This window comes from Ovis aries, chromosome X (genome assembly GCF_016772045.2).
Source record: "Ovis aries strain OAR_USU_Benz2616 breed Rambouillet chromosome X, ARS-UI_Ramb_v3.0, whole genome shotgun sequence".
NCBI lineage: Eukaryota > Metazoa > Chordata > Mammalia > Artiodactyla > Bovidae > Ovis > Ovis aries.
Genome location: NC_056080.1, coordinates 109094940 through 109120699, shown reverse-complemented (window position 1 = coordinate 109120699; position 25760 = coordinate 109094940). Strand labels below are relative to the sequence as shown.

General features: G+C 40.9%; 1 protein-coding gene and 1 pseudogene across 1 annotated transcript in view; one reads left to right on the top strand and one right to left on the bottom strand.

Annotated features, from left to right (window-relative positions):
• The window catches only part of TENM1 (teneurin transmembrane protein 1), a 900209-nt gene that overhangs the window by 97025 nt on the left and 777424 nt on the right, over positions 1 to 25760 (top strand). The window lies entirely within an intron of this gene.
• Positions 1 to 25760, bottom strand: part of LOC114111675 (DNA-(apurinic or apyrimidinic site) endonuclease-like) — an 85932-nt pseudogene that overhangs the window by 5875 nt on the left and 54297 nt on the right.

The window sequence follows — 25760 nt, the reverse complement described above, 5'->3', positions numbered from 1 at the left end:
GATATTTCCCTCAAATGTTGGTCCCTTTCTTCTCTTCTGTCCCTCTAAGAATTGACTTTATTCTTTAACACACTTCTGTACATCCCATCCATGAAAGTGAAAGTGAAGTCGCTCAGTCATGTCCGACTCTTTGCAACCCCATGGACTGTAGCCTACCAGGCTTCTCTGTCCATGAGATTTTCCAGGCAAGAATACTGGAGGGGGTTGCCATTTCCTTCTCCAGGAAATCTTCCCAACTCAGGGATTGAACCCAGGTCTCCCACATTGTAGGCAGATGCTTTACCATTTAAGCAACCAGGGAAGTCCAGGGAAGATCCCATCCATGGGAATCTCCTAAAAATACATTTTGGACCATGGTATACCCTGCCACACAGCGTCCAATGGTGCCTTATTATCTACTGGGTGAAGTCCAAACTTCAAATTCAAAATTCAAGGTCCTCTACAATCTGAACCCAGCTGTTTCCTTCCTACCACTACATGAATATTTCACTCAAGTTCAATTAGTGGACACCAGGGTTTCTTCAGTCTGTCAGAGGGCTTGTTGTTTAAGAGTAGAGAGGTTTGGTCTTGTAGGGGTGGATGGTAGTGTGATGATGGAAGTTCTGATAGCATTTCAGAGAGGAGATGACAGGATTGAGAAAAAAATTGTCTTTTTCATTCTGCTCCCTTTTCTCATTAAAATATCCTTCAATGAAGTGTGCCCAGGTTATCTCAGCTAGGAAATATTTCTTTAAAAGACCAGTTACTGCACATCAACTCTGTGTAAGATATTACCTTAGCAATGAGGACCAAAGTGACCTGAGAGTTCATCACAAATAGGAAACAGACTTGAAAATAGATCATTTTAAAAAATTGTAATATGATATAGTACTGATCATGGCATCCAGTCCCATCACTTCATGGCAAATAGATGGGGAAACAGTGGAAACAGTGGCTGACTATTTTTGGGGGGCACCAAAATCACTGCAGATGGTGATTGCAGCCATGAAATTAAAAGACACTTACTCCTTGGAAGGAAAGTTATGACCAACATAGATAGCATATTCAAAAGCAGAGACATTACTTTGCCAACAAAGGTCCATCTAGTCAAGGCTATGGTTTTTCCAGTGGTCATGTATGGATGTGAGAGTTGGACTGTGAAGAAAGCTGAGCACCAAAGAATTGATGCTTTTGAACTGTGGTATTGGAGAAGACTCTTGAGAGTCCCTTGGACTGCAAGGAGATCCAACCAGTCCTTCCTAAAGGAGATAAGTCCTGGGTGTTCATTGGAAGGACTGGTGTTGAATAAAGGTAAGACACAGAGAACATCTGAGACAGAGGGAACAGAAAATACAGTGGGATAGAGGATGTGAAAGGATTCCATGGGTTCAGGGAATCATACAAAGTCTGATGAGGCTTCAGTATAGAACTGGGGCAAAGATGGAGTGGAAAATGAGAAATGAGGCTCTGAAGGTAGATCACAGTCAGTCTGTGGTTCTTATATTACAATAATAATTGCAATAATAATTTATTGAACACCTACTATGTATTAGGTGCTCTGTAAAGTGCTATATATACATTGCTTTTTCCAAAGATTTCTATCAGCCATGTGACATATAAGGAATATTATTATTCCCATTTTTTCATTGAGGAAACTGAGGCAGAAGTAGTTGCCCAAGGTCACCAACTGAAAAGGCAAAGCTAAGACTGAAATCCAGGTGTGAATAACCACCGAATTCATGAACATGAATGTACGAGGCAGTGATGGTAGCAACATAGATGTAGAGCAGAGGGAGCTGCATCCTCTGAGGCATCCTATGAGGTAGAAAGATAGTGTTTTTGGGGCCTGATGTTGAGGGATAAACCAGAGTGAGGCATAGAGGGTGATTCTAAGGTTTCTGGCTGGGGAGATATGGTTTTGAGAACATGGTTAACCCATTTGTGGACATGGAGAATTTAGGAAGGAGAAGAGTGAGAGGCGTTAATGAATTTGAATTTGGATGTTTCATAAACTTCAGGATCTTCCAGTAGATTGAAGCTGTTCACTAGAGATTTACAAATACGGATGGCGAGATCTGGACTGGATAGACAGATCTGGAATCAATCACCATGTTGACAATAATAGAAGTTGAGTCATGAATATAATTACCCAGGGAGAATGTATAAAAGTAAAACAGCAGAGCATCAAGAGCTACCTTATGACCCAGCAATCCCACTGCTGGGCATACACACCGAGGAAACCAGAATTGAAAGAGACACATGTACCCCAATGTTCATCGCAGCACTGTTTATAATAGCCAGGACATGGAAACAACCTAGATGTCCATCAGCAGATGAATGGATAAGAAAGCTGTGGTACATATACACAATGGAGTATTACTCAGCCGTTAAAAAGAATTCATTTGAATCAGTTCTGATGAGATGGATGAAACTGGAGCTGATTATACAGAGTGAAGTAAGCCAGAAAGAAAAACACCAATACAGTATACTAACACATATATATGGAATTTAGGAAGATGGCAATGACGACCCTGTATGCAAGACAGGGAAAGAGACACAGATGTGTATAACGGACTTTTGGACTCAGAGGGAGAGGGAGAGGGTGGGATGATTTGGGAGAATGACATTCTAACATGTATACTATCATGTGAATTGAATCGCCAGTCTATGTCTGACGCAGGATGCAGCATGCTTGGGGCTGGTGCATGGGGATGACCCAGAAAGATGTTATGGGGAGGGAGGTGGGAGGGGGGTTCATGTTTGGGAATGCATGTAAGAATTAAAGATTTTAAAATTTAAATAATAAAAAACTAAAAAAAAAAAAGTAAAAAAAAAAAATAATAGATTGCCCCTTCCTTGGAAAATTTTTAACATATTCCTTGTTAACTAGCATAAACTTCCTAGTGTTATATAGAGACTTTTTTAATCTCTCTGATGCCTGTTGGATTATCAACTACTTGAAGACAGAGACTGTCCTGAGTAATTTCTACAAGCATCTAGCAGAAAGCCTTGTGCAGAGTGTGAATTCATTACATTGGATTGTCCTGGTACACTGGATGGTTTTAGAGACAGGACTGTGAGAAACCATAAATAAGGGGCTTTCGGTGAGAGCTGTGTATTGGGAGCAGTGGAACTGAGGAGAAGGTGTCAATATCTCCATCCATACCAAGAGTTGGGCTATTTCCCTCATTTAAAGTTGGAAATATAGTCATTTCCCAAAGTACAAATTTTGTGCTTTGTTAAGCAAAGATTCTCAGGCTTGGTGTATGATAGAACTAATTAGGGCAGAGAGAAATCTTCCAATTTGAGCTTTCACATTCTGGAGAAAACTTCTGATTGTAATAAATGACAAACAGTTCTTTTTTTAATTGAAGGAGAGTTGATTTACAATATTGTGTTAGTTTCTGATGTACAGCAAATTGATTCAGCTATATACATACATATATATATTCTTTTAAAGTTATTTTTCATTATAGGTTATTACAAGATATTGACCAAACTGATTTTTTGTTTTAAAATTTAGGAATAATATTTCAACTATGCCTCACACTGCAACTGCTTAAATGAACTATTCACTGATTATTCTGGGATTTGAGAAGACTCAGGGCACCGAATAAAAGCTGACTATTGTTATTTAATTGTTGGTAAAAGACACAATCAATACTTGATTACTCTGAATTGGTACATCCAGCCATGCAAATCTTTAACCTCAGATTAATTAAATGTAGGACCATTACCCAACCTACAACAGTAATCTTTAGTAATAGAGAATTAACTGATGTAAAGTCCATTTGTAAAGCATGTAGTTGTGCTGATGTCCAAGCTAGTTTTCTACCTATCATTCTGTCTGAACTATCAGCAGAGTTATGGCAAGCAGAGTGTTAACATTGGCATTTCAGAGCTCCTTCCCCTTCTCCCTATTCCTACTACCCGTTTTTACCACAGTTCATAAACGAGATATTTCTACACCCAGTGGTATTTTGCATCTTAGTGAAGATTGTTTCCTTCCTTAAAATCCCAAATATTTTTACAAATTGCCATTTCTCATGTCTGGAAATAATCATTAAATCATTCAAAATGTAACACTTGTGTATTGGGTACCTGCTATGTGTCAGGTACTATACTACTACACTCGGCATTAGGGATGTTGTGGGGAACAAAACTGACAAGTAACCTGACTATACCTCCTGTAATGAGACAAATACATAATAGACAAACAAAGCATAGGTAAATGAGATAATTTTAGATTAGTGTCATGTAGACAATAGAAGTGAAAAGCAAAGGAGAAAAGGAAAGATATATCCATTTGAATGCAGAGTTCCAAAGAATAGCAAGGAGAGATAAGAAAGCCTTCCTCAGTGATAAATGCAAAGAAATAGAGGAAAACCATAGGATGGGAAGGATTGGAGAGATCTTCAAGAAAATTAGAGATACCGAGGGATCTTCATGCAAAGATTGGCTCAATAAAGGACAGAAAAGGTAGGGACCTAAAAGAAGCAGAAGATATTAAGAAGAGGTGGCAAGAATACACAGAAGAACTGTACAAAAAAGATCTTCACGACCCAGATAATCATGATGGTGTGATCACTCACCTAGAACCAGATATCCTGGAATGTGAAGTCAAGTGGCCCTTAGGAAGCATCACTACGAACAAAGCTAGTGGAGGTGATGAAACTCCAGTTGAGCTATTTCAAATCCTGAAAGATGATGCTGTTCAAGTGCTGCACTCAATATGCCAGCAAATTTGGAAAATTCAGCAATGGCTCCAGGACTGGAAAAGGTCAGTTTTCATTCCAATCCCAAAGAAAGGTGATGCCAAAGAAATGCTCAGACTGCTGCACAATTGCACTCATCTCACATGCTCCTAAAGTAATGCTAAAAATTCTGCAAGCCAGGCTTCAGCAATATGTGAACCGTGGACTTCCAGATGTTCCAGCTGGTTTTAGAGAAGGCAGAGGAACCAGAGATCAAATTGCCAACATCTACTGGATCATGGAAAAAGCAACAGATTTCCAGAAAAACATCTATTTCTGCTTTATTGACTATGCCAAAGCCTTTGACTATGTGGATCACCACAAACTGTGGAAAATTCTTCAAGAGATGGGAATACAGACCACCTGACCTGCCTCTTGAGAAATCTGTATGCAGGTCAGGAAGCAACAGTTAGAACTGTACATGGAACAACAGACTGGTTCCAAATAGGAAAAGGAGTACGTCAAGGCTGTGTATTGTCACCCTCCTTATTTAACTTTTATGCAGAGTACATCATGAGAAATGCCAGGCTGCATGAAGCACAAGCTGGAATCAAGATTGCCGGGAGAAATATCAATAACCTCAAATATGCAGATGACACCACCCTTATGGCAGAAAGTGAGGAAGAATAAAGAGCCTCTTGATGAAAGTGAAAGAGGAGAGTGAAAAAGTTGGCTTAAAACTCGACATTCAGAAAACTAAGATCATGGCATCTGGTCCCATCACTTCATGGCAAATAGATGGGGAAGCAATGGAAACAGTGACAGACTTTATTTTGGGGGGCTCCAAAATCACTTCAGATGGTGACTGCAGCCATGAAATTCAAAGACGCTTGTTCCTTGGAAGGGAAAGTTATGACCAATCTAAACAGCATATTAAAAAGCAGAAACATTACTTTGCCAACGAAGTGTTGTGTAGTCAAAGCTATGGATTTTCCAGTAGTCATGTATGGATGTGAGAGTTGGACTATAAAGAAAGGTGAGCACCAAAGAATTAATGCTTTTGAACTGTGGTGTTGGAGAAGACTCTTGAGAGTCCCTTGGACTGCCAGAAGATCCAACCAGTCTATCCTAAAGGAAATCAGTCCTGAATATTCATTGGAGGGCTGATGCTGAAGCTGAAGCTCCAATCATTTGGCTACCTCTTGCGAAGAACTGACTCATTTGAAAAGACCCTGATGTTGGGAAAGATTGAAGGCAGGAGGAGAAGGGGACAACAGAGGATGAGATGGTTGGGTGGCATCACTGACTCAATGGACCTGAGTTTGGGTAAACTCTGGAAGTTGTTGATAGACAGGGAGGCTTGGCGTGCTGCGTCCATGGGGTTGCAAAGACTCCGACATGACTGAGTGACTGAACTGAACTGAACTGAAGACAATAGAAGATGACAGGATAGAGTGATTTGGTGGTGGTAGTATTGGAGAGTTGTGAAACATCAACTAAGATTGTCACCTCCCTGAGGTGACATTTGGGCTGAAACCTGAGTGGTAGCCAGGCAAAGATACAGGAGAAGAGGGTCCCAGATGGGAGGAAGAGCAAGTGCACAGACTCCAGGCTGGGAACAAGTTAGCAAATCTAAAAAATGTAAAGAAGGTCACTGTGGGCCGAGCTAGTGATGGGGTGGGGGTGGTGAGTGTATGAGGTGACGCTGGAGAAGCAGGTGGAGTCTGGGTCACTCAGGGCCTCATGGGCCAGGATTCGTAGCTTGGATTGTGTTCCAAGAACAGTGGCAAGTCCCTGCTGGCTTTACCAGTTGGCTTCTGCGGTTTGCCTTTGGGGCCCCTGTGTCCCTCATCCTGCTTCTTTCTAGAGTGAATGAAGCCCAGTTTTCCCTGTCGCAGGGGAATGCTTGGATCTCGGGTGGTCTAGAACCATCCATTCTGTGCTGTCACTGCCCCTCCCCAGTTTCACCTCCCTCTGCCCCGTCTCTGAGTGAGAAATCCTCATCACTCTTAACAGAGGGGCACAGCTGGAACTGGGGGGGTCAGATCAGAAAAAGACACCCCCTCCAAGATGGAAAACAACAAGAGTCTTCCTGGAGTGGATCAGTGCCATCTCTTGTAGCAGCATCTCAAGACAGAGACAGACCTTCGTACAACCATGGGTGCAGGTGTTTCCAGTGCCAGGTAGGGCAGTGTCCCCAGGAAGGTGTCCACCTCGGAGGGAATTCACAGCACAGACTCTGCAGACAGCATCCATCATTTCTACCTGTGCTTCACGAGGAGACAGCAGGATGATGGAAGCTTTGGGTGTCTAAGAAGGAGTTTTGTAAAAGGTGCTAGAGACTGAGACTTCTCCATGTGTCCAAGGCACAGAGACTACGTGTGGGGCTCTGAGCCCTTAGAAAAGCTGTCTTGGTGCAGTAAGGATTTGTCTTCCTTTCCACCAGAGTGGGGATCATATTGCCTACAGAACTCTCCAATTCCCCTTTCCTAGACACTGTAGGCACCAAACTGCCTTCTTCTTGTTAAAAGTAACTCCTTCTATTTGTACTGTGCTCACAAATGTTGCCATCTATGCAATCTAGTTTAGTCGTAAAACCAACCCTACAAGGTGGGCTTATTCTCTGTCAAAAAAGATTATCAAATTAAAGCTCATAGAAAGTGCCCCCAGGAAAATATAACTCTGTATATAAACTGTAGGGAAATGAACATCAAATGTGGTAAATATCTTGGAAATAGAGCCAAGAGGATTTTTTTTTTTTAAGGATTCGATGTGGAAGATGAATAATATAGTTTCTTTGTCATTGTTACAGACAGATGAATTCGTTAAGGTTAGTCTGTAGTTCTTGCTAGAAAACAGCTATCAATTCTTCCAACACAGTGTTGTGTTTAGGTTTCTGACAACTAAAATAAAAACTTTTAGGAAGACTTTTCTCTTTTATTTTTTCTAGTTGTTTCATCCTTGGGATAGTTCTAGATTAGTCACCCAATTAAGTCATCCAATTGTGAGTATACTGTTTGCTTTCCTATTTACCAATGCAAAACCTCTTTTAATATGAAGAAATTGGCTGTTTCCTTTAGTGGGTTGATGTGGTTGAGATGGAGGAAATTGGACCTTTGAGGTGGGTAAAGAAGTTCTTATTGATGAAGAGCAGACTTCAGCTATACAGTGACAAATGGGGCAAAAGGAGGTCCGGGATTTTGTGAAGGACATTTGACAACATTTTAAATGAAGGACGGAGTTAGAGATAGATCTTAGTTTCCCTAGACTTCTGTGATCAGTGATGTGTTGCATGTAAATCACTCCCCTTTCAGAGTTGTTGGTCGTAAGGAAAAGTTTAGGAAGTAGCTGGGAAAGAGCAATTGAACTCAGATTTATAGACCTCCTACAACGTGCCAGGAATTGCTGCAAGATTTTTCCAAATATCATCCCATTTCCTTTGCACAAAAACACTGGGAGGAGGAAATATAAAGCCCTCTTTACAGATGAAAGGATGTCACTGACCCTTAAATAGTTTAAGTAACTTAGTCAAGGGACAAAGCTGCTAAGTGGCAGATTCATGATTCGAACCTAGGTGACTCCACCGCTTACCTTCTCTTTACACTTCAGCCCTTGTAAATGTACATGAATGAACTGGCTTAATTCAAATTGCTGGTTTATTTGTATTTTTTAATGTACATCTTAGGCTTCTGGCTGTAAGTCTTAATTTTACAGTAAGCAAGCAAGATTGATCTCCCTAACTCTGGAAATTCGATGGTTGAATTATGGAAAGATACTTTCTGGAACCACTCTAGATGATATTTCATTTTGCTCTCAAGTTTAGAAGAGCTATTTCTCTTAAAATCACAGTTTTTTGGCAATTTGATTAGCTTTTTCTTGGGATTGTCAAAAATATCTAGAGGGTTATAATAAAAACGGAGTCCTAAAAATGTGAACAATCAGGTCGGGGGCCAAAGAGAATGTCAAACATTAGTCAGCATGGGAACCAAGATACTTGATTATATACTGAGATATCATTAAGACCTGAGATGTTAGCTCCAAATGAGAACAAAATGGGACTCGTAATGTTCACAGCTTTCATGATGAATTTATAATATTGAAACCAAATTTACTTGGGGTACCATTTTATAAGGTCTGACATTGTTTCTACTGTTTCCCCATCTATTTCCCGGGCTCCAAAATCACTGCAGATGGTGATTGCAGCCATGAAATTAAAAGACGCTTACTCCTTGGAAGAAAAGTTATGACCAATCTAGATAGTATATTCAAAAGCAGAGACATTACTTTGCCGACTAAGGTCCATCTAGTCAAGGCTATGGTTTTTCCAGTGGTCATGTATGGATGTGAGAGTTGGACTGTGAAGAAGGCTCAGCGCTGAGGAATTGATGCTTTTGAACTGTGGTGTTGGAGAAGACTCTTAAGAGTCCCTTGGACTGCAAGGAGATCCAAAGTCCATTCTGAAGGAGATCAACCCTGGGATTTCTTTGGAAGGAATGATGTTAAAGCTGAAACTCCAGTACTTTGGCCACCTCATGCGAAGAGCTGACTCATTGGAAAAGACTCTGATACTGGGAGGGATTGGGGGCAGGAGGAGAAGGGGACGACAGAGGATGAGATGGCTGGATGGCATCACGGACTCGATGGACGTGAGTCTGAGTGAACTCTGGGATATGGTGATGGACAGGGAGCCCTGGTGTGCTGCAGTTCATGGGGTTGCAAAGAGTCGTACACGACTGAGTGACTGAACTGGACTGAACTGATCATTTTATAATATTTCCATCAAAAAGAAAATTACCAGAGCTGGGAGAATCTAAGAAAAGTCCATAAGAACTAAAAAGTAAAATCCTTATAATTGGATTTTTAAAAAATGGGCTTCCCTGGTGGTTCAACTGGTAAAGAATCTGCCTGCAATGCGGGAGACCTGGGTTCAATCCCTGGGTTGGGAAGATATCCTGGGGAAGGGAATGCCTACTCACTCCAGTATTCTGGCCTGGAGAACTCCATGAACTGTATAGTGCGTGGGGTCACAAAGAGTTGGACACAACTGAAAGACTTTCACTTTTTTTCAAGTTCAACACACACACAACTTTTGCATTAGAGTTGTAAACATTTTTGATTACATAGGAAAATATGTGTGCAATGTCAAGTCTGCTGCCTCAACAAGAATAATTTATTGAGAGTCCAAATATGGGATTTAAAAATCACTTCAGATTAGAACTATTTTCACCATGACTATTCTTAGTTTGTTTCCTATACTCCAGCAGAAATTTCCTCACTATTTTGGCTTCATTTTCCATCTCCAGGACATAATCTTGCAAGATCACCTCTCACCCTTATCTCTTGGTGACTGGGCACTGAGATGGGACATTATGAACTTGATCTGACAACTTAATAAGGTGTAATAAGACCTGAAATAGGGGCTAAGACCTGAAATAGGGGCAGTGCCCTCTCGACTGAGAAGATCTAGACAGGTGTAGAATCTTTTCAAGGGTATGTCTAACCAAATTCCCTTTAAGACTTCCCTTTAAAACATTAAATGTCTTTTCCTGTTTCATACTAAAATGTGATCAGTTGGAATATTGGCAAAGAACAGGTCATTAGCAAAAACTCCAATGAAGACAATTTGCTTTGGGTTTGATTTTCCTGTTTTTGTGGTTAGCTTAGCACCAGATGGTGCCCTAGTGAGTTCTGTATAAATAATACAATCATAGGGTTGAGTGATTCTCTACCAGTCACAGAATCAAGCAGAAAATAGCACTTGTCTTTCTGCACAAGCCCATGTAGATTATCTTATTGCAGATTTGTTCTTATGCAGCTCAAACTCTCAAATTCTTGTTATGGTTGGTGGTTTTTTTTTTTTTCCTATTTCTTTATTGGGCAAGCCAGCAGCCAACTCATTGTGACCCAGAGGGAAGGACTACTGACTTGAGGCTCTTTAGATGATACATCCATCCATTGCAGAGAGGAGAAGAGGTGAAGAAGCAAAAATCTCTGCATTCCCTCTCTTGTTCCTGAAAAGGAAGAGTGGCCCCAACACTCCCTTGACAGTTGGTGCACATTAGGGGGTGAGGGAACTGGCTTTGCCCACAGAAGCCCTGTGGCAACCCCTTACAGGCTTTCAAGGTCCAGCTCAAGTGCCAACTCCAGCCCATGATGCTCAGTGATCTTTCCTCTTTCTCCGGGTTCAGATGACAGTTACAGTTTGTTCCTTAAGATCTAGCTCTTCATTAGGTTCTGTTTGATATTATAGTTTCCCCACACCTCTCCCTTTGGATGAAAGTCTTATCTCACCCATGGGATTCTAAGTTGCTCAAATCTATTTTCTTACAACCTAAATGACTTAGCACAGAATTGGGCATTCAATAACTGCTGTTGAATTGATAATACATATGTGGGTCACAGCTCCCGCACACTGGAGCACAGATTTAATGGTCAGTACCCCATTCAATGAGCAGAGTTTATCTATGGTGACACAAAGGATTCTCATTTCTTAAGAGTGATAGAGAAAGAATGAAAAACTTCCCCCGCTTTTCCGCTTTCATTTTACTGTCCTGAAGATGACCCATATAGTAGCAAACCACAGAAAAGGTGATGTAGCCCATTGAAGGAAAATAGGTGGAATCACTGAGAACCTTTCTTCTTTTGAAAGCTGCCTGTATTTTTACTCTGGAAGCACAGATGACCATACGCTATGTCCAGCATTCACATAGACCTATAATAAAATTGAGCCACTCAAGTATTTTTCTGAGCTTGGGGCTCTGTTTACAAGTCTTTGCTTTAATAGTTCCTATGTATTAGATGTTTTGGGGTGACCTCAAAAAGGCACTTAGGAATTTAGATCAGACTATTTAAACCAGTAATTTACTAATTATAAAGAACTAATTTCTAAAGAATTTATTTCACGTATTTCCCAAAACATCTTATGGTCTGTGACAGAGTTCTCAAAGTGTGTCCTATAGAATATTAGTATTTCATGATATATGAATAGATGCTTCCTGGAAAAATAATTGGTTGCTTGGTTGTTGGGAGAAATGTTACGTATCCTGTTTGCTTCTTGGAGCATCACATAGTATATTAAAGGCTCCAAAGTGTCTTATAGCAAAAAAGTCCGTTTAACTTGTTTATCTTGGCATTTAGCAAACATATTTGATCTCAGGAAGAGAATAATATTTAGTGAGTATCCTGTGCCAGGTATATATTAGCTTATCAAATTTTCACAATAAAATTCTAAAATTCCCTTGTGGCTCAGATGATAAAGAAGCTGCCTACAGTGCAAGAGACCCAGGTTCAATCCCTGGATCAGGAAGATCCCCTGGAGAAGGAGAATAGCAACCCACTCCAGTATGCTTGCCTGGAGAATTGCATGGACAGAGGAGCCTAACAGGCTATATATATATATAGTCCATGGCGTCAAAAAGAGTCGGACACGTCTGAGCGACTAACACTTCACTTTCACCCATATTTAAAGATAGGGAACTGAGCTTCTGCTGTATTAAATGATTTGTTCCACGTCAAACAGTGGCAGAGTCTTATATAGTGAATTTTCATGTGGACTCTGCCACCAAGTAGCTATGTACAACTGGTTTGGACAAATAAGTCAATCTTAATTTCCTTATCTTTAAGTCACATGAAAATAATAATGGTTTAAAGATGAAAGGAGTTGAATTTATATTACCATGTTTTGACAGAAAAGTGCCATACAGGTAGCATTTGTACTTTTCAAAAATAGGAGGAGGAAGGGGGGAGGAAGAGGTCAACAACTAGTTCTAGGAAACATGTTCACTCAAAACATACAAGGTTAGGTGCTAAACTTGTAAGAAAGTGAAAGTGTTAGTCGCTCAGTGTCCAACTCTTTGCAACCCCATGGACTGGAACCCACCAGGCTCCTCTGTCCCTGGGATTTCCCAGGCAAGAATATTGGAGTGGGTTGCCATTTCCTCTTCCAGGGGATCTTCCCAACCTAGGGATCAAACCTGTGTCTCCTGCATTGCAGGCAGATTCTTTACTGCCTGAACCACCAGGGTAGCACTGCTGCTAAGTCACTTAAGTTGTGTCTGACTCTGTGCGCCCCCATAGACAGCAGCCCACCAGGCTCCCGTCCCTAGGATTCTCCAGGCAAGAACACTGGAGTGGGTTGCCATTTCCTTCTCCAATGCATGAAAGTGAAAAGTGAAAGTGAAGTCATTCAGTCGTGTCTGACCCTCAGTGACCCCATGGACTGCAGCCTTCCAGGCTCCTCCATCCATGGGATTTTCCAGGCAAGGGTACTGGAGTCGGGTGTCATTGCCTTCTCCACCAGGGTAGCACATGTAAGAGCAAATGTAAAAAAAAAAAAAAAAGTTACACCTACCCTGAATGTTCACCAGAACACATATTTTCATTTCATAACTGCTTTGTATTTTTGGTATAGATTCTCAGATTCATGGATTGATCAAATTGGGCAGTACAGCATTAAAGCACTCAGTGGTACTGTTTTGAAATGTTAAGACTAGAAATACATTATCACTAGATATTGGAACTTTGACTCTTAACAGCAACTTTCTTTGCTTCTATGACTTTAAGCCAGAAGCTAAGCTTCTTTCTGTTTATTTTTGTATCATTCATTAAGTAGGCATTGCAAAGAGATAATGGTCTTAGAGAGTGGCTCTGCCTCACTCTACCAATTCTAAGGTATGGTACTTGATTCTCAGGACTCTATCATCTCTCTCAATTTGTCTCAAGTTTACCATATGAGCTAACCCATTTTTACTTGGCCCCTTGCAAGCTTGAGTGAGTTGGATGTAGATACATTTTCCCCCTAAATTTTGAGAGTCTTTGTAAATTTGTTCTACCTGTAAATTTAACAGATAAATAACACAGTGTATAATATAACACTCTGGAACTTATTCCACATACTGACCTGAATGTGGTGATGGGTGTATGACAAAGGGGAAGAAGACTGCTAATTAGACATCTACTTTGCCAAACTGGAAACTGATTTCCTCGTTACCTAAGTTGAACTGAATTCCATTTCCAGTCTCGAAGTCATTATGAAGGCAGTGCACAACTGAACTGAGACAGACTGCATTTTGCATTCTGTATCCCTGAACTATCATTAGCTGATATCATAAATATTGATAGATAGTATAATACTCCACCAAGTTTATTAAAAGAATAATTTAGAAGCCCATGGTGGTTTTATCATCTGGGTTTCTACCATTCTCTAAAGTGTGATGACTGTTTCTGTGGTTTTCCTAGATTTGGTATTTATGAGTTGTTTATGGGTCTGACATTATTTTATGCTAGAATTCATTAACCTTTAAAATGTTTCTGATATGGTTACTCACTATTGTCACCTCTGGTTTCTAGACACACAGAATGCATCCTAAAAAGAGGAGATGAAACTGATAGCATTCAGATTCACCAGAAGTTGCTTTCTTTGGCTACTTGGTTTCTGAGGTGTAATGCCAGCTGTTCTGGAGAGAGCAGAACTGCCCTTAATGTGATGACATTCCGGTTCCTTTGATAGAGCCTCAAATTACAAGCTTCACTGTCTGATAACTGTGATTTCTTAAAAGACGTGCATCTATATCTTTGTTGTAAAGAATAGAAGAGAAATAATGGCACTATTTAAAGGATAGTTTCAATATATAAAAAAGGGTAATTGCTGTGAAATCTGTGCATAGCCTAAACGAGCTTATACTCTGATAAAAGCATTTCTCTAAAGGCAACTGCCTGGGTAGATTAATGCTGCCGTCTGGGTTCTGCTCAATAGAGCTTATGGGACTGAATGGGATGGACAGTAAAAACAGACAGACATAAAACCCCAAACTTCTTTCACTCTTTTCTAAACCCTTTGGTCTTTATGTAGCTCAAAAGATGAAGCAAGTATCAGAAGTACTTCTTAACACGCATTAAATACTGAGCCTTCTGCTGCTAAGAAGTGACTTAGGAAGGATTGAGGCTGAAGTAAGATATATTCTAATATTGATTCTGGCCTGAAATAAATGCTTATGTCCTTGAAATAATTTGCTGGTAGCTGTTTATTTATTATTTTTAAATATATATTAAATAAAAGTCCTTTGTTCTCCTTCAAGTTCTGGATGGGCTAATTAGCCATTTTGTAAACCAACATAGTACAGTATTTCATCTGGATAAATTAATTTATAGTCTTGCATTGAAATGTAATTAAAATGTTGTTGCAACTAGTTTTTAGTCCCTAACCAGCAATTGCTGTTACTCTTTACATGAATTGGATGGTAGATTTCATTAGCTTGTTTTCCTGGGCAAAAGATAGTGTCTAATTGCAGTCTCTGATCCACAGAGCTACAGAACAAACCCCCTTAGCTTCAGCTTGCTAAGCAAAAGTTTTCCATGCCCTGTAAAGATATAGAGATGAAGATGCTCCTTTTGCTTTGATAACATGTTTTTCATTTCCTTGAAGCTGTCTTTTGGGTTGCTAATCCCAATTTATGAACTTGCTAATCCCAATTTATGAACTTGAAGTGAGGCTATTTTTGGCTACAGTTTAAGCCAAAATTTGCTTATTTTGTTCTTCCTACATAAATGTCAAGTATAGTTACAATCAATCCATCAGTTTGTCTGCCAATGGTATTTAAAAGTAAATTTCAACACTGAAACATGTACGTTCATTCATTTATTCTGTCACTCAACAAATATTTATGTCTGACTATGTTGTTCAAGGCATTGTGCTAAATATACCCTATGATGCTTTTTGTGAACATAGCAGGACAATTTCTTAAGTTTAAAATTTGAAGTTGAAAAAATTAAAAATTTTGAATATCAGATTTTTAGTAGAACCAGGCCAAATTGGTGGCATTATCTATCAGTAAGCATGGTGTATTTTCACAACTTTAATACTTAGTAACTGTGTAAAGAGCAACATATTCGCTGAATTAGTGACTTTTTTGGAAATTTAAATTGTTTGACTGGTAGTCTTTTAAGAAAACACTGACAGATTTTTCTGTAATGGTCTGTGTAATCATGTGATTTACATTGCTAAGCTTTTTTCCTGGGAAGGCACATTGCTGAAGGATTAAAATAAAAATACTGTACTATGTTTGTGTCACAGACCTCAGTTTTTAACACATTTAGTAAATTAAATTGAGGAAATTAAAAATCAGTGAGGCTTTTGGGTTGTGAGAAGGTTATTTGGAATTTGGGGTAACAGCTCATTATACCTTAGGTGAGATTTTTAAAAATGCTTAATGTTGCTTTACAGCATCGCTTGAATTTGTAGAAATGGGGCTTTATGGTTGTTTCTATACACACACCCACCCACACCCCCCCCCCCCCACCCCCCCACCCCCCCCCCCCCCCCCCCCCCCCACACACACACACACACACACACACCCTCGTTGAGAACCCAGTTGAGGAAAGAAGATTGGATCTAGTCAAAACTAGTAGATACAACATAGTTAATGAATTCGCTTGTTTAATTCAAGGTATACTTCCTGATTGATTACAGTATAGGCCAGCAAAATATTCTGGTGTTTGAGCTAGTTTACATTATCCTTAAAGGGGTAAAGAAGGAACAGGAAATACCTTCTCATCTCAGCTTGTCCTCAGGCATCAGGTCACAACTACCACTCAGTACCAGAAACCCAGTCTTCAGGAGGTAGGTCCAGACGGGAAGCCAGCTTTCTAACATGAAGGTTGCGTAGTAATGCTTGGTGAATGTGGAGATTGACACCCTGGAGCACAGAGCAACACTCTGATGGAGGCTGAGCACACCACACAAGGTGCCACTCTTTGACTAGCTTTTCTGTGTCCTACCAGGCTCTTGTTTCCACACTGCTAGCTCATCTTTTCACCAATCTTTCTTTTAATGTTTTACCATTATGATAGTTGAAAAGAGAGCCTTTCTGAAGCAAGTGCTTGTTGAAGAAACTTTTTCCCATCACTCTGCTGCTGTGGTAGTTCTCCAGAGAAGTTTCCTCACTAGATGTCTGATCCAGGTATCATAGGGAATTAGTGGTATTTGTCAAGTCTAGTTGGGCTTCCCAGGTGGCTCAATGGTAAAGAATCCACCTGCCACTGCAGGAGATGTAGGAGAGTTGAGTTTGATCCCTGGGTTGGGAAGAGCCCCTGGAGGAGAAAATGGCAGCCCACTCCAGTATTCTTGCCTAGGAAATCTCATGGACAGAGGAGACTGTAGTCATGGGGTCCCAAAGAGTTGGACATAATCGGGCAACTGAGCACTCACACACACACACCTAATGTCTGGTTAATCATGTATCACGGACTTCCAAGGTAGGGGGAAACCTTCTGTTCATTTAGGCCGACATTCAGCTGATGTTTGGGTCTGTTGCTTTTAAAAAGAATCTCACAAGGAACTCATTGCCTCCCGAGACAGCCCTTATTCAGTATTTCCCCAAGGGTATCCTCTTTAATGGCAGTCCCACAAGGTACTTTACAAAAAGAAGTGTTCCACAGTCAAGTAAGTTTGAGAAGTAATAGTCAACATTTAAGCTCTGAATATTCCTACAGAAAGTAGACTTGTTTAACCTGCAGATTCCCTTAACTAATTTGTTCATGAAAACTCTTTCTCCCATATAACACATTTTAATATTCATTCTACAGAAAATATTTCAGTATATGTTTTTTTCCAGATAATACATGTTTGTTAAAGCAACTTAAAATTGCATTGGCTTTTTGGATGCGTATCAAGGTGACCTTTTGACTCCTTGAGTCTCATTCTCTAGTACTACTTGCTGTTTAGTCACATCTTCCTGTTTTGCTGTGGTTGGCTTTTTGGATTCAAGTATTGGTCTTCTTTTTCACATTTCATCTTATTGGATCTAGTCCACCTCTTCAGCTTGCCTTTTCGGATCCTGACTGTGTCATCCTGAACATTCATTAGCAGCCTGAGATCTGTGCTACTCACTGATGTCATGAGCATGCCATCTAATATCTTTATTCAATTTGTTGATTAGAAGTGATGAATAGGACTGGGCAAGGTTGGTACTGAAGAAGAAAAGTTAAAATTAGGCCTAACCTCCTGCTCATTCTGCCTCTCTAACTCAGCTTGCTTCTTGCAATATCTGGATCACGTAGGTCACGTAGTCTCAGAAAGTGGGGACTTAAAATACTAGGAACTGGAGCTTATCTCATTAACCCTTGTCCTGCTCTTTGCAACTGCCCAGCCTTGCAATCCTGCTTAATCATGCCTGTCCATGTAGAGGTCAGGCATCCCCCTCCCAGTCTTGACCACTATTCCCCCATGCATGAAACCCCTTAGTTTAAACCAGCCTATTAGCAGCTAGTGTTGCCCACTATAGTCTGTCTATAAAAACTCTGTAACCCCTTTGTTCTGGGCTCAGAGCTTGGAGAGTTTACTCCTCTGGGCCCGCTGGGGTAATAAACCTGAGTTCTCTAACTTTCCCAGTGTGGTGCTTGGTTTCTCGATTACTGGTTTCTGCAACAGTATCATTCCATAAGCCATCACCCTTTGGTTCCAGTTGCTAATCTCTCTAGTTAGTAACAAATCCTTCAGAAGAGAGTTTCCAGTTTCCCTGGCCTCTAGCCTCTAGTCTTTGTAGTTTGCAAACCTATTTTTTTTAAGAGGCAAATCATCTTTTCCTATTATTAGCTCTTCCAATTTTTCCAAAGCAAAACGTAATAATTTTGTTTCTAAATATAGTGGCTCATCAACTCTTCATAAATCTAATGCCACATCTTTTCAGGAAGTAATGCTGGTCAAAATCCTGCTATATTTTTGCAGAAAATATTTTGGGGAGATGTCTTAAAACACCAGGGTGTCTTTCTGTGCCTAGATAATTTAGTTGGCATGGTTTCAGTATATTTGTATTGTAATTTTCTATCTGGAGGGATAGTCTTTTGAAATTGTATGCACTAATTAGTGTAGTTTGCAAAATAATAGATATTTTTGTATGTGTGGGAGGTAAGGCTTTCAAATGCAGCATTTAAACATAATTGCTCTTTAAACATCATTTCACTCAAAAGACATGTATTAATTTTTCTTATAACTGCAGGTTTGAGGTGGCCTATTAATTAATCTCTACATCAAGCAAAAAAACACACAAAATCCAATGATTTCTCAAATGTGTCCCAAATATCCTATTTATCTGAAATTCTGAAGGTAATCCTGTCCAACATTGCGACACCATGGACTGTAGCCTACCGGGCTCCTCTGTCCATGGAATTTTCCAGGCAAGAGCGCTGGAGTGGGTTGCCATTTCCTTCTCCAGGGTATCTTCCCCACCCAGGGATCGGACCTGGGTCTCTTGCATTTCAGGCAGACGCTTTACCATCTGAGCCACCAGGGAATAGTTTATTTATAATTGTGCCAGTATATTTGCCAAAGTTTAGCCCCAATTATTTATTTACACCAAAATGAATCCTAGAGAAGAATTTTTGCTTTGTTTGCAAATCCCTAGAATAATTTTATTGAGATTTTGAATCTACTTTTCCGTATCAGAGCATCTTTACATTTTTATTTTTAAAGTTGACTTAGAAGTATGTCAGAAGTTATAGAAAGGTCAAGTTCTGATACTGAAACACATGAGTTCATAATAGGCACCATGCCTTTTTTTAGCTGAGGTACCTGGGATAAGGGCTTCCCTCTTAGCTCAGCCAGTAAAGAATCTGCCTGCAATGCAGGAGAACTGGGTTTGATCTCTGGGTTGGGAAAATCCCCTGGAGGAGGGCATGGCAACCCACTGCAGTTTCTTGCCTGGAGAATCCCATGGACAGAGGAGCCTGACAGGCTGTAGTCCATGGGTTCACAAGAGTTGGACACGACTTAGTCACTATATCCCACCCCCACCTGGAATAAGGTTATTCAATGTGTCTGAACCTCAGTTTTTCATCTGTAAGATGTGAGATAAGGATGATGATGGATACTTATCTCTTAGGATTCCTTTAAAGATTACATGAGGAGTATTTAAATAAAGCATGTTCCACATTGCTTTATACACATTGAGAATTGGATAAGCGATAATCTGTTAAGATTCATCTATAAGCAAAACCCTTAAAATGTCCAGAAAAATTTGGCATGTTATATCAAACTATATCAAATATTTCTACAGTGTTCTCCTAATCAAAATGGTTACATTTTTCCAAAGTCTTCAGTTTTCATGACTGTGGATTTATATTATTTGACTCACAGTCATAAAACATGGCAGCATAGTTAAAATTCAGACTGTTCCAGAAAGTCTATTTCACATAGCTACCATCCAGTAGTATCTAAAACGTTTCTCAATCACAGCACTTACCGCAGTGCCTGATTCAGTCTGTAGGAAAAACAAAACAAAGCAAAACAATAGGCCCTTTCCATGGGGCATCTGACTATTCTGAATTTTTCAAAGTTTGGGCTTTTTAAGTTGAGTTTAGGACATAATTCTGGATATTTTGTGTCAGACGAGTGTAATCTCCTCGATTCTGTCTTGTCTCAACAAAAATTTGAAGTGAGGGACATGAGAGCCCTCGGTGTGTTACAGCTCACAGACAGAGCGTGTTATAGCTCTTAGACAGATCAGTGTTACAGCTCTGTGTCACAGCTCAACTTAATTTAGAAAATAGCAGGAAAATACATCCTCAAGGTGTGAGGGTATGCTGACCCAAAGATGTAAAGAGAAGAGAAGAGAGCCCCGGCTCTTTGTCTCTTCTTTTTACGTGTTTTTTTCCGTTCCCACTGGGCCTGCCCTATGTAAATTGGGCCAACAAGGAGTGCTGTTTGTCCTACCTGAGGTCCTCACTCCAGTCCTCAGACCTTCCTTTGACCTTCCTTTGTTCCATTTTTGTGGGCTTTTCCCTTCCTTGTCTTTTAGCCACTGTCATTTTGGACTCCTGTTTCCTTCTCTAACTACCTAACATTTTGTTTCCCTATCAAAGTCAGATAGTTTGATTAATTTTTATTCTGGGTATTTTTCATTTTTTTGGAACACCACCCTTATGGCAGAAAGTGAAGAGGAATTCAAAAGCCTCTTGATGAAAGTGAAAGAGGAGAGCGAAAAAGTTGGCTTAAAGCTCAGCATTCAGAAAACAAAGATCATGGCATCTGGTCCCATCAGTTCATGGGAAATAGAAGGGGAAACAGTGGAAACAGTGTCAGACTTTATTTTTTGGGGCTCCAAAATCACTGCAGATGGTGACTGCAGCCATGAAATTAAAAGCCGCTTACTCCTTGGAAGAAAAGCTATGATCAACCTAGATAGCATATTCAAAAGCAGAGACATTACTTTGCCGACTAAGGTCTGTCTAGTCAAGGCTATGGTTTTTCCAGTAGTCATGTATGGATGTGAGAGTTGGACTGTGAAGAAGGCTGAGTGCTGAAGAATTGATGCTTTTGAACTGTGGTGTTAGAGAAGACTCTGGAGAGTCCCTTGGACTGCAAGGAGATCTAACCAGTCCATTCTGAAGGAGATCAGCCCTGGGATTTCTGTGGAAGGAATGATGCTAAAGCTGAAACTCCAGTACTTTGGCCATCTCATGTGAAGAGTTGACTCATTGGAAAAGACTCTGATGCTGGGAGGGATTGGGGGCAGGAGGAGAAGGGGACGACAGAGAATGAGATGGCTGGATGGCATCACTGACTCGATGGACATGAATCTGAGTGAACTCCAGGAGTTGGTGATGGACAGGGAGGCCTGGCATGCTGCGATTCATGGGGTCACAAAGAGTCAAACATGACTGAGCGACTGAACTGAGAACTGAGAAGTTACAAAAAGAAGGTTGTATCATGGGTAAGAGTAAAATGTCTTTGCATAGGGTATACACCTATTTAATATTAAAAGGGCAATGAAGTTTCTTGACTGAAAAAAATGCACAACCTAAAAATTGAGAATTATGTTTTTTTTTTTTTTTTTTTTTTTTTTTTTTTTTTCACTTTATTTTTTTTATTTTTTTTTTTCCATTTTTTTTTTTAATTTTTTAAATTTTAAAATCTTTAATTCTTACATGCATTCCCAAACATGAACCCCCCTCCCACCTCCCTCCCCATAACATCTTTCTGGGTCATCCCCATGCACCAGCCCCAAGCATGCTGCATCCTGCGTCAGACATAGACTGGCGATTCAATTCACATGATAGTATACATGTTAGAATGTCATTCTCCCAAATCATTCCACCCTCTCCCTCTCCCTCTGAGTCCAAAAGTCCGTTATACACATCTGTGTCTCTTTCCCTGTCTTGCATACAGGGTCGTCATTGCCATCTTCCTAAATTCCATATATATGTGTTAGTATACTGTATTGGTGTTTTTCTTTCTGGCTTACTTCACTCTGTATAATCGGCTCCAGTTTCATCCATCTCAACAGAACTGATTCAAATGAATTCTTTTTAACTGCTGAGTAATACTCCATTGTGTATATGTACCAAAGCTTTCTTATCCATTCATCTGCTGATGGACATCTAGGTTGTTTCCATGTCCTGGCTATTATAAACAGTGCTGCAATGAACATTGGGGTACATGTGTCTCTTTCAATTCTGGTTTCCTCGGTGTGTATGCCCAGAAGTGGGATTGCTGGGTCATAAGGTAGTTCTATTTGCAATTTTTTAAGGAATCTCCACACTGTTCTCCATAGTGGCTGTACTAGTTTGCATTCCCACCAACAGTGTAGGAGGGTTCCCTTTTCTCCACACCCTCTCCAACATTTATTGCTTGCAGATTTTTGGATCGCAGCCATTCTGACTGGTGTGAAGTGGTACCTCATTGTGGTTTTGATTTGCATTTCTCTAATAATGAGTGATGTTGAGCATCTTTTCATGTGTTTGTTAGCCATCCGTATGTCTTCTTTGGAGAAATGTCGATTTAGTTCTTTGGCCCATTTTTTGATTGGGTCGTTTATTTTTCTGGAGTTGAGCTGCAGAAGTTGCTTGTATATTTTTGAGATTAGTTGTTTTATTTGGGGTATTACTGAGGACTGTGAGCCTGGGATATTGCCATGTAGATAGCTCTGAGAAACTGTTCAAAGAGGTAAAAGAGGAACTAGGATTTGTAGTATTTGCTGAGGAAAAACAAAGCAAAACGTGTATTCAGACATCAAGAGTTTATTCCTAATCACAAAAAACAGACATCTCAAGTTAATAATTTCAGTGCTTTTTAACAAGGTGAGAAGAGTCAGGAGTCTGGGTTCATTGAAATTATTCCTTTGAAATAACTATCTAGGGCCAGTATCCTGTTGTGTTTTTTTCATCCTGAATTCCCCTTAGGGGGCATGGAGAAGAGTACAGTGGCTGATGGCTTGATGGCTACATCCTTTGTTTACTGAAATGACTGGCAGTATTCTTTGTCTACACGTTTATTCATGACTAGTCCTGTGAGGACCTAGGTGAAGACATCAGCCAGCAGCCCAAGTCCTCTGGAGTGACAGCTCCAGAGAATAAATCCAACAGATGATTTTAGGCAGTCAGCCAGAGCACACAGATTCTTGTGCAATTTGTTTTTTATACAAGGATGCCTTACAGTGAAAGTGAAGTGAAAGTGAAGTTGCTCAGTCGTGTCCAACTCTTTGCAACCCGTGGACTGTAGCCCACCAAGCTCCTCCATCCATGGGATTCTCCAGGCAAGAATACTGGAGTGGGTTGCCATTTCCTTCTCCAGGAGATCTTCCCGACCCAGGGATCGAACCCAGGTCTCCCATATTGCAGGCAGATGCTTTAACCTCTGCACCACCAGGGAAGCCCTTAAACACAAGAATACAGTCTCTCAGAAAACCTCCTATAGAGACACAGAACTTCAGATCTAAGTACTAACATCAAAGATTTCAAGGGAGAAAAGGAAGGCAGGTTGAAAGAAGAAGGGGGAGGAGGTGGGGGGTGGGTAAAAGGGGTGGCCTTACAGATGTCTCCTGCCACCTACAGATACCCAGGCGTTATGAGACTTTTCCCTGGGCCTCCAGAGAAGGGAGGACTGGAACTTGGCCCTACCAGAAATCAGACCAGACCAGAACCAGAATTCAAGTTCTCTGCTAAGAGGAGGTGATCAGTCTCCAATCCTCAGCTCAGGCTGAGGGCCCTTCTACCAGATTCCTGCATCCAGGACTGGGGGACTAGAAAAACAGGGAAGGAGAGGAAAGAGAGAGGGAAGGGGAGAGAGGTCAATACTCTTGTTCCTTACCGGTCAGGGCACTCTGGCCAGTTGTCCGCGTCAGGTGACCAGGGACAAAAGGGTCCCAGTTGCGGCCGCTGGGTCTGGTCCATTGGCAGGCAAGCTGGCCCTTGAGTACACCGAGTGGTCAGGATGTCAGTCTCAGTGAAGAAGAGTCCCGCCAGAGTCACCATTTGTTGCAGGAAGGCGGACCCCTTCCAGGGGACATGCCTTACAGAGGGGACATGAATTTGGGTTGAAATTTAGTCTGCATTATACTCAATGTAGGCTTCCCTGGTGGCTCAGTAGTAAAGAATACAGGAGATGCAGGTTCAATCCCTCGGTGGGGAAGATACCCTCAAGAAGGAACTGGCAACCCACTCCAGTATTCTTGCTTAGAGAATCCCATGGACAGAGGAGCCTGGCAGTCTGACACCACTGAGCACACACAGGCAGGGGCTGAGAAGACATAACCCAGCCCCTCTAGAACCATGCTCTTGGTTTCTGTGATATTGCGATTTATAAGAAAAATATATATTTGGTCATAGTTACTATTCAGTTGAGAGGTGGACTATAAAGAAAACTGGACACTGAAGAATTAATACTTTTGAACTGTGGTGTTGCAGAAGACCCTTCAGAGTCCCTTGGACTGCAAGGTGATCCAACCAGTCCATCCTAAAGGAAATCAGTTCTGAATATGCATTGGAAGGACTGGTGCTGAAGCTGAAACTCCAATACTCTGGCCACCTGATGTGAAGAACTGACTCATTAGAAAAGACCCTGATGCTGGGAAAGATTGAAGCCAGGAGGAGAAGGGGACAACAGAGGATGAGATGGTTGGATGGCATCACCGACTCAATGGACATGAGTTTGAGCAAGCTCCGGGAGTTGGTGATGGACAGGGAGGCCTGGTGTGCTGCAGTCCATGGGGTCACAAAGAGTCAAACAACTGAGCAACTGAACTGAACTGAAGGGAGTCTGGTTCTCAGCTCTCCAAACCCTTGGAATTTCAAATATATAGAGAGATTAAGGTATGTTTTGTTTTGTTAACGAATGTCCTTGGGAAAGAGCCTAAGGGTGGGGCCTGGTTGCTAGTAGAGCCTATCTAGCTGGTGCTAGAACTTTGGAACTTTGGGTTGCAACTTTCATTTCCACCCCACCCCCAAACTCCAGGGAGGGGAGGGGACCTTGAGTTTTAAATAATGGACAATAGCCAATGATTTAATTGAACATTACTATGTAATGAAGCCTCCATAAAACCCCCAAAGAGTGATCTTCTGGTTTGGTGAACTTGTGGAGATTTGGGGAGAATGGCACTCCTGGAGGGCAGGGGAGTGTTCTCGCCCTTTCCTCATACCTTCTCTTGCATCTGGCTATTCCTGAGTTATATCCTTTTATAATGAAGCAGTGATCTAGTAAGTAAAATATGTCTCTGAATTCTGTGAACGGTTCTAGCAAATTAAGCAAACCTGAGGAGGTGGTCATGGGAATCTCTTATGGATAACTGACCAATCAGGCAGAAGTACATGATAACCTGAACTAGCAACTGCCTTTTGAGTTGGGGGAGGGAGTGGAAGGGCAGACAGTCTTATGGAACTGAGGCTTTTATTTATATGTGGGGAATCTGATTCTATCTCCAGGTGGATAGTATCAGAATTGAGTTAAATTATAGGACACCCAGCTGGTGTTCTCCCCTCCCCATTGGAAACTGAGTTTCAGAATACCAAAAGAATTCCATAATATTTCTAGGAATCATTCAAGGATCACATTAGTGATACCATAGAAAGAACTAAAAGGCAGAGGAACCAGAGATCAAATTGCCAACATCCGCTGGATCATGGAAAAAGCAAGAGATTTCCAGAAAAACATCTATTCCTGCTTTATTGACTATGCCAAAGGCTTTGACTGTGTGGATCACAATAAACTGTGGAAAATTCTGGAAGAAATGGGAATACCAGACCACCTAACCTGCCTCTTGAAAAATCTGTATGCAGGTCAGGAAGCAACAGTTAGAACTGGACATGGAACAACAGACT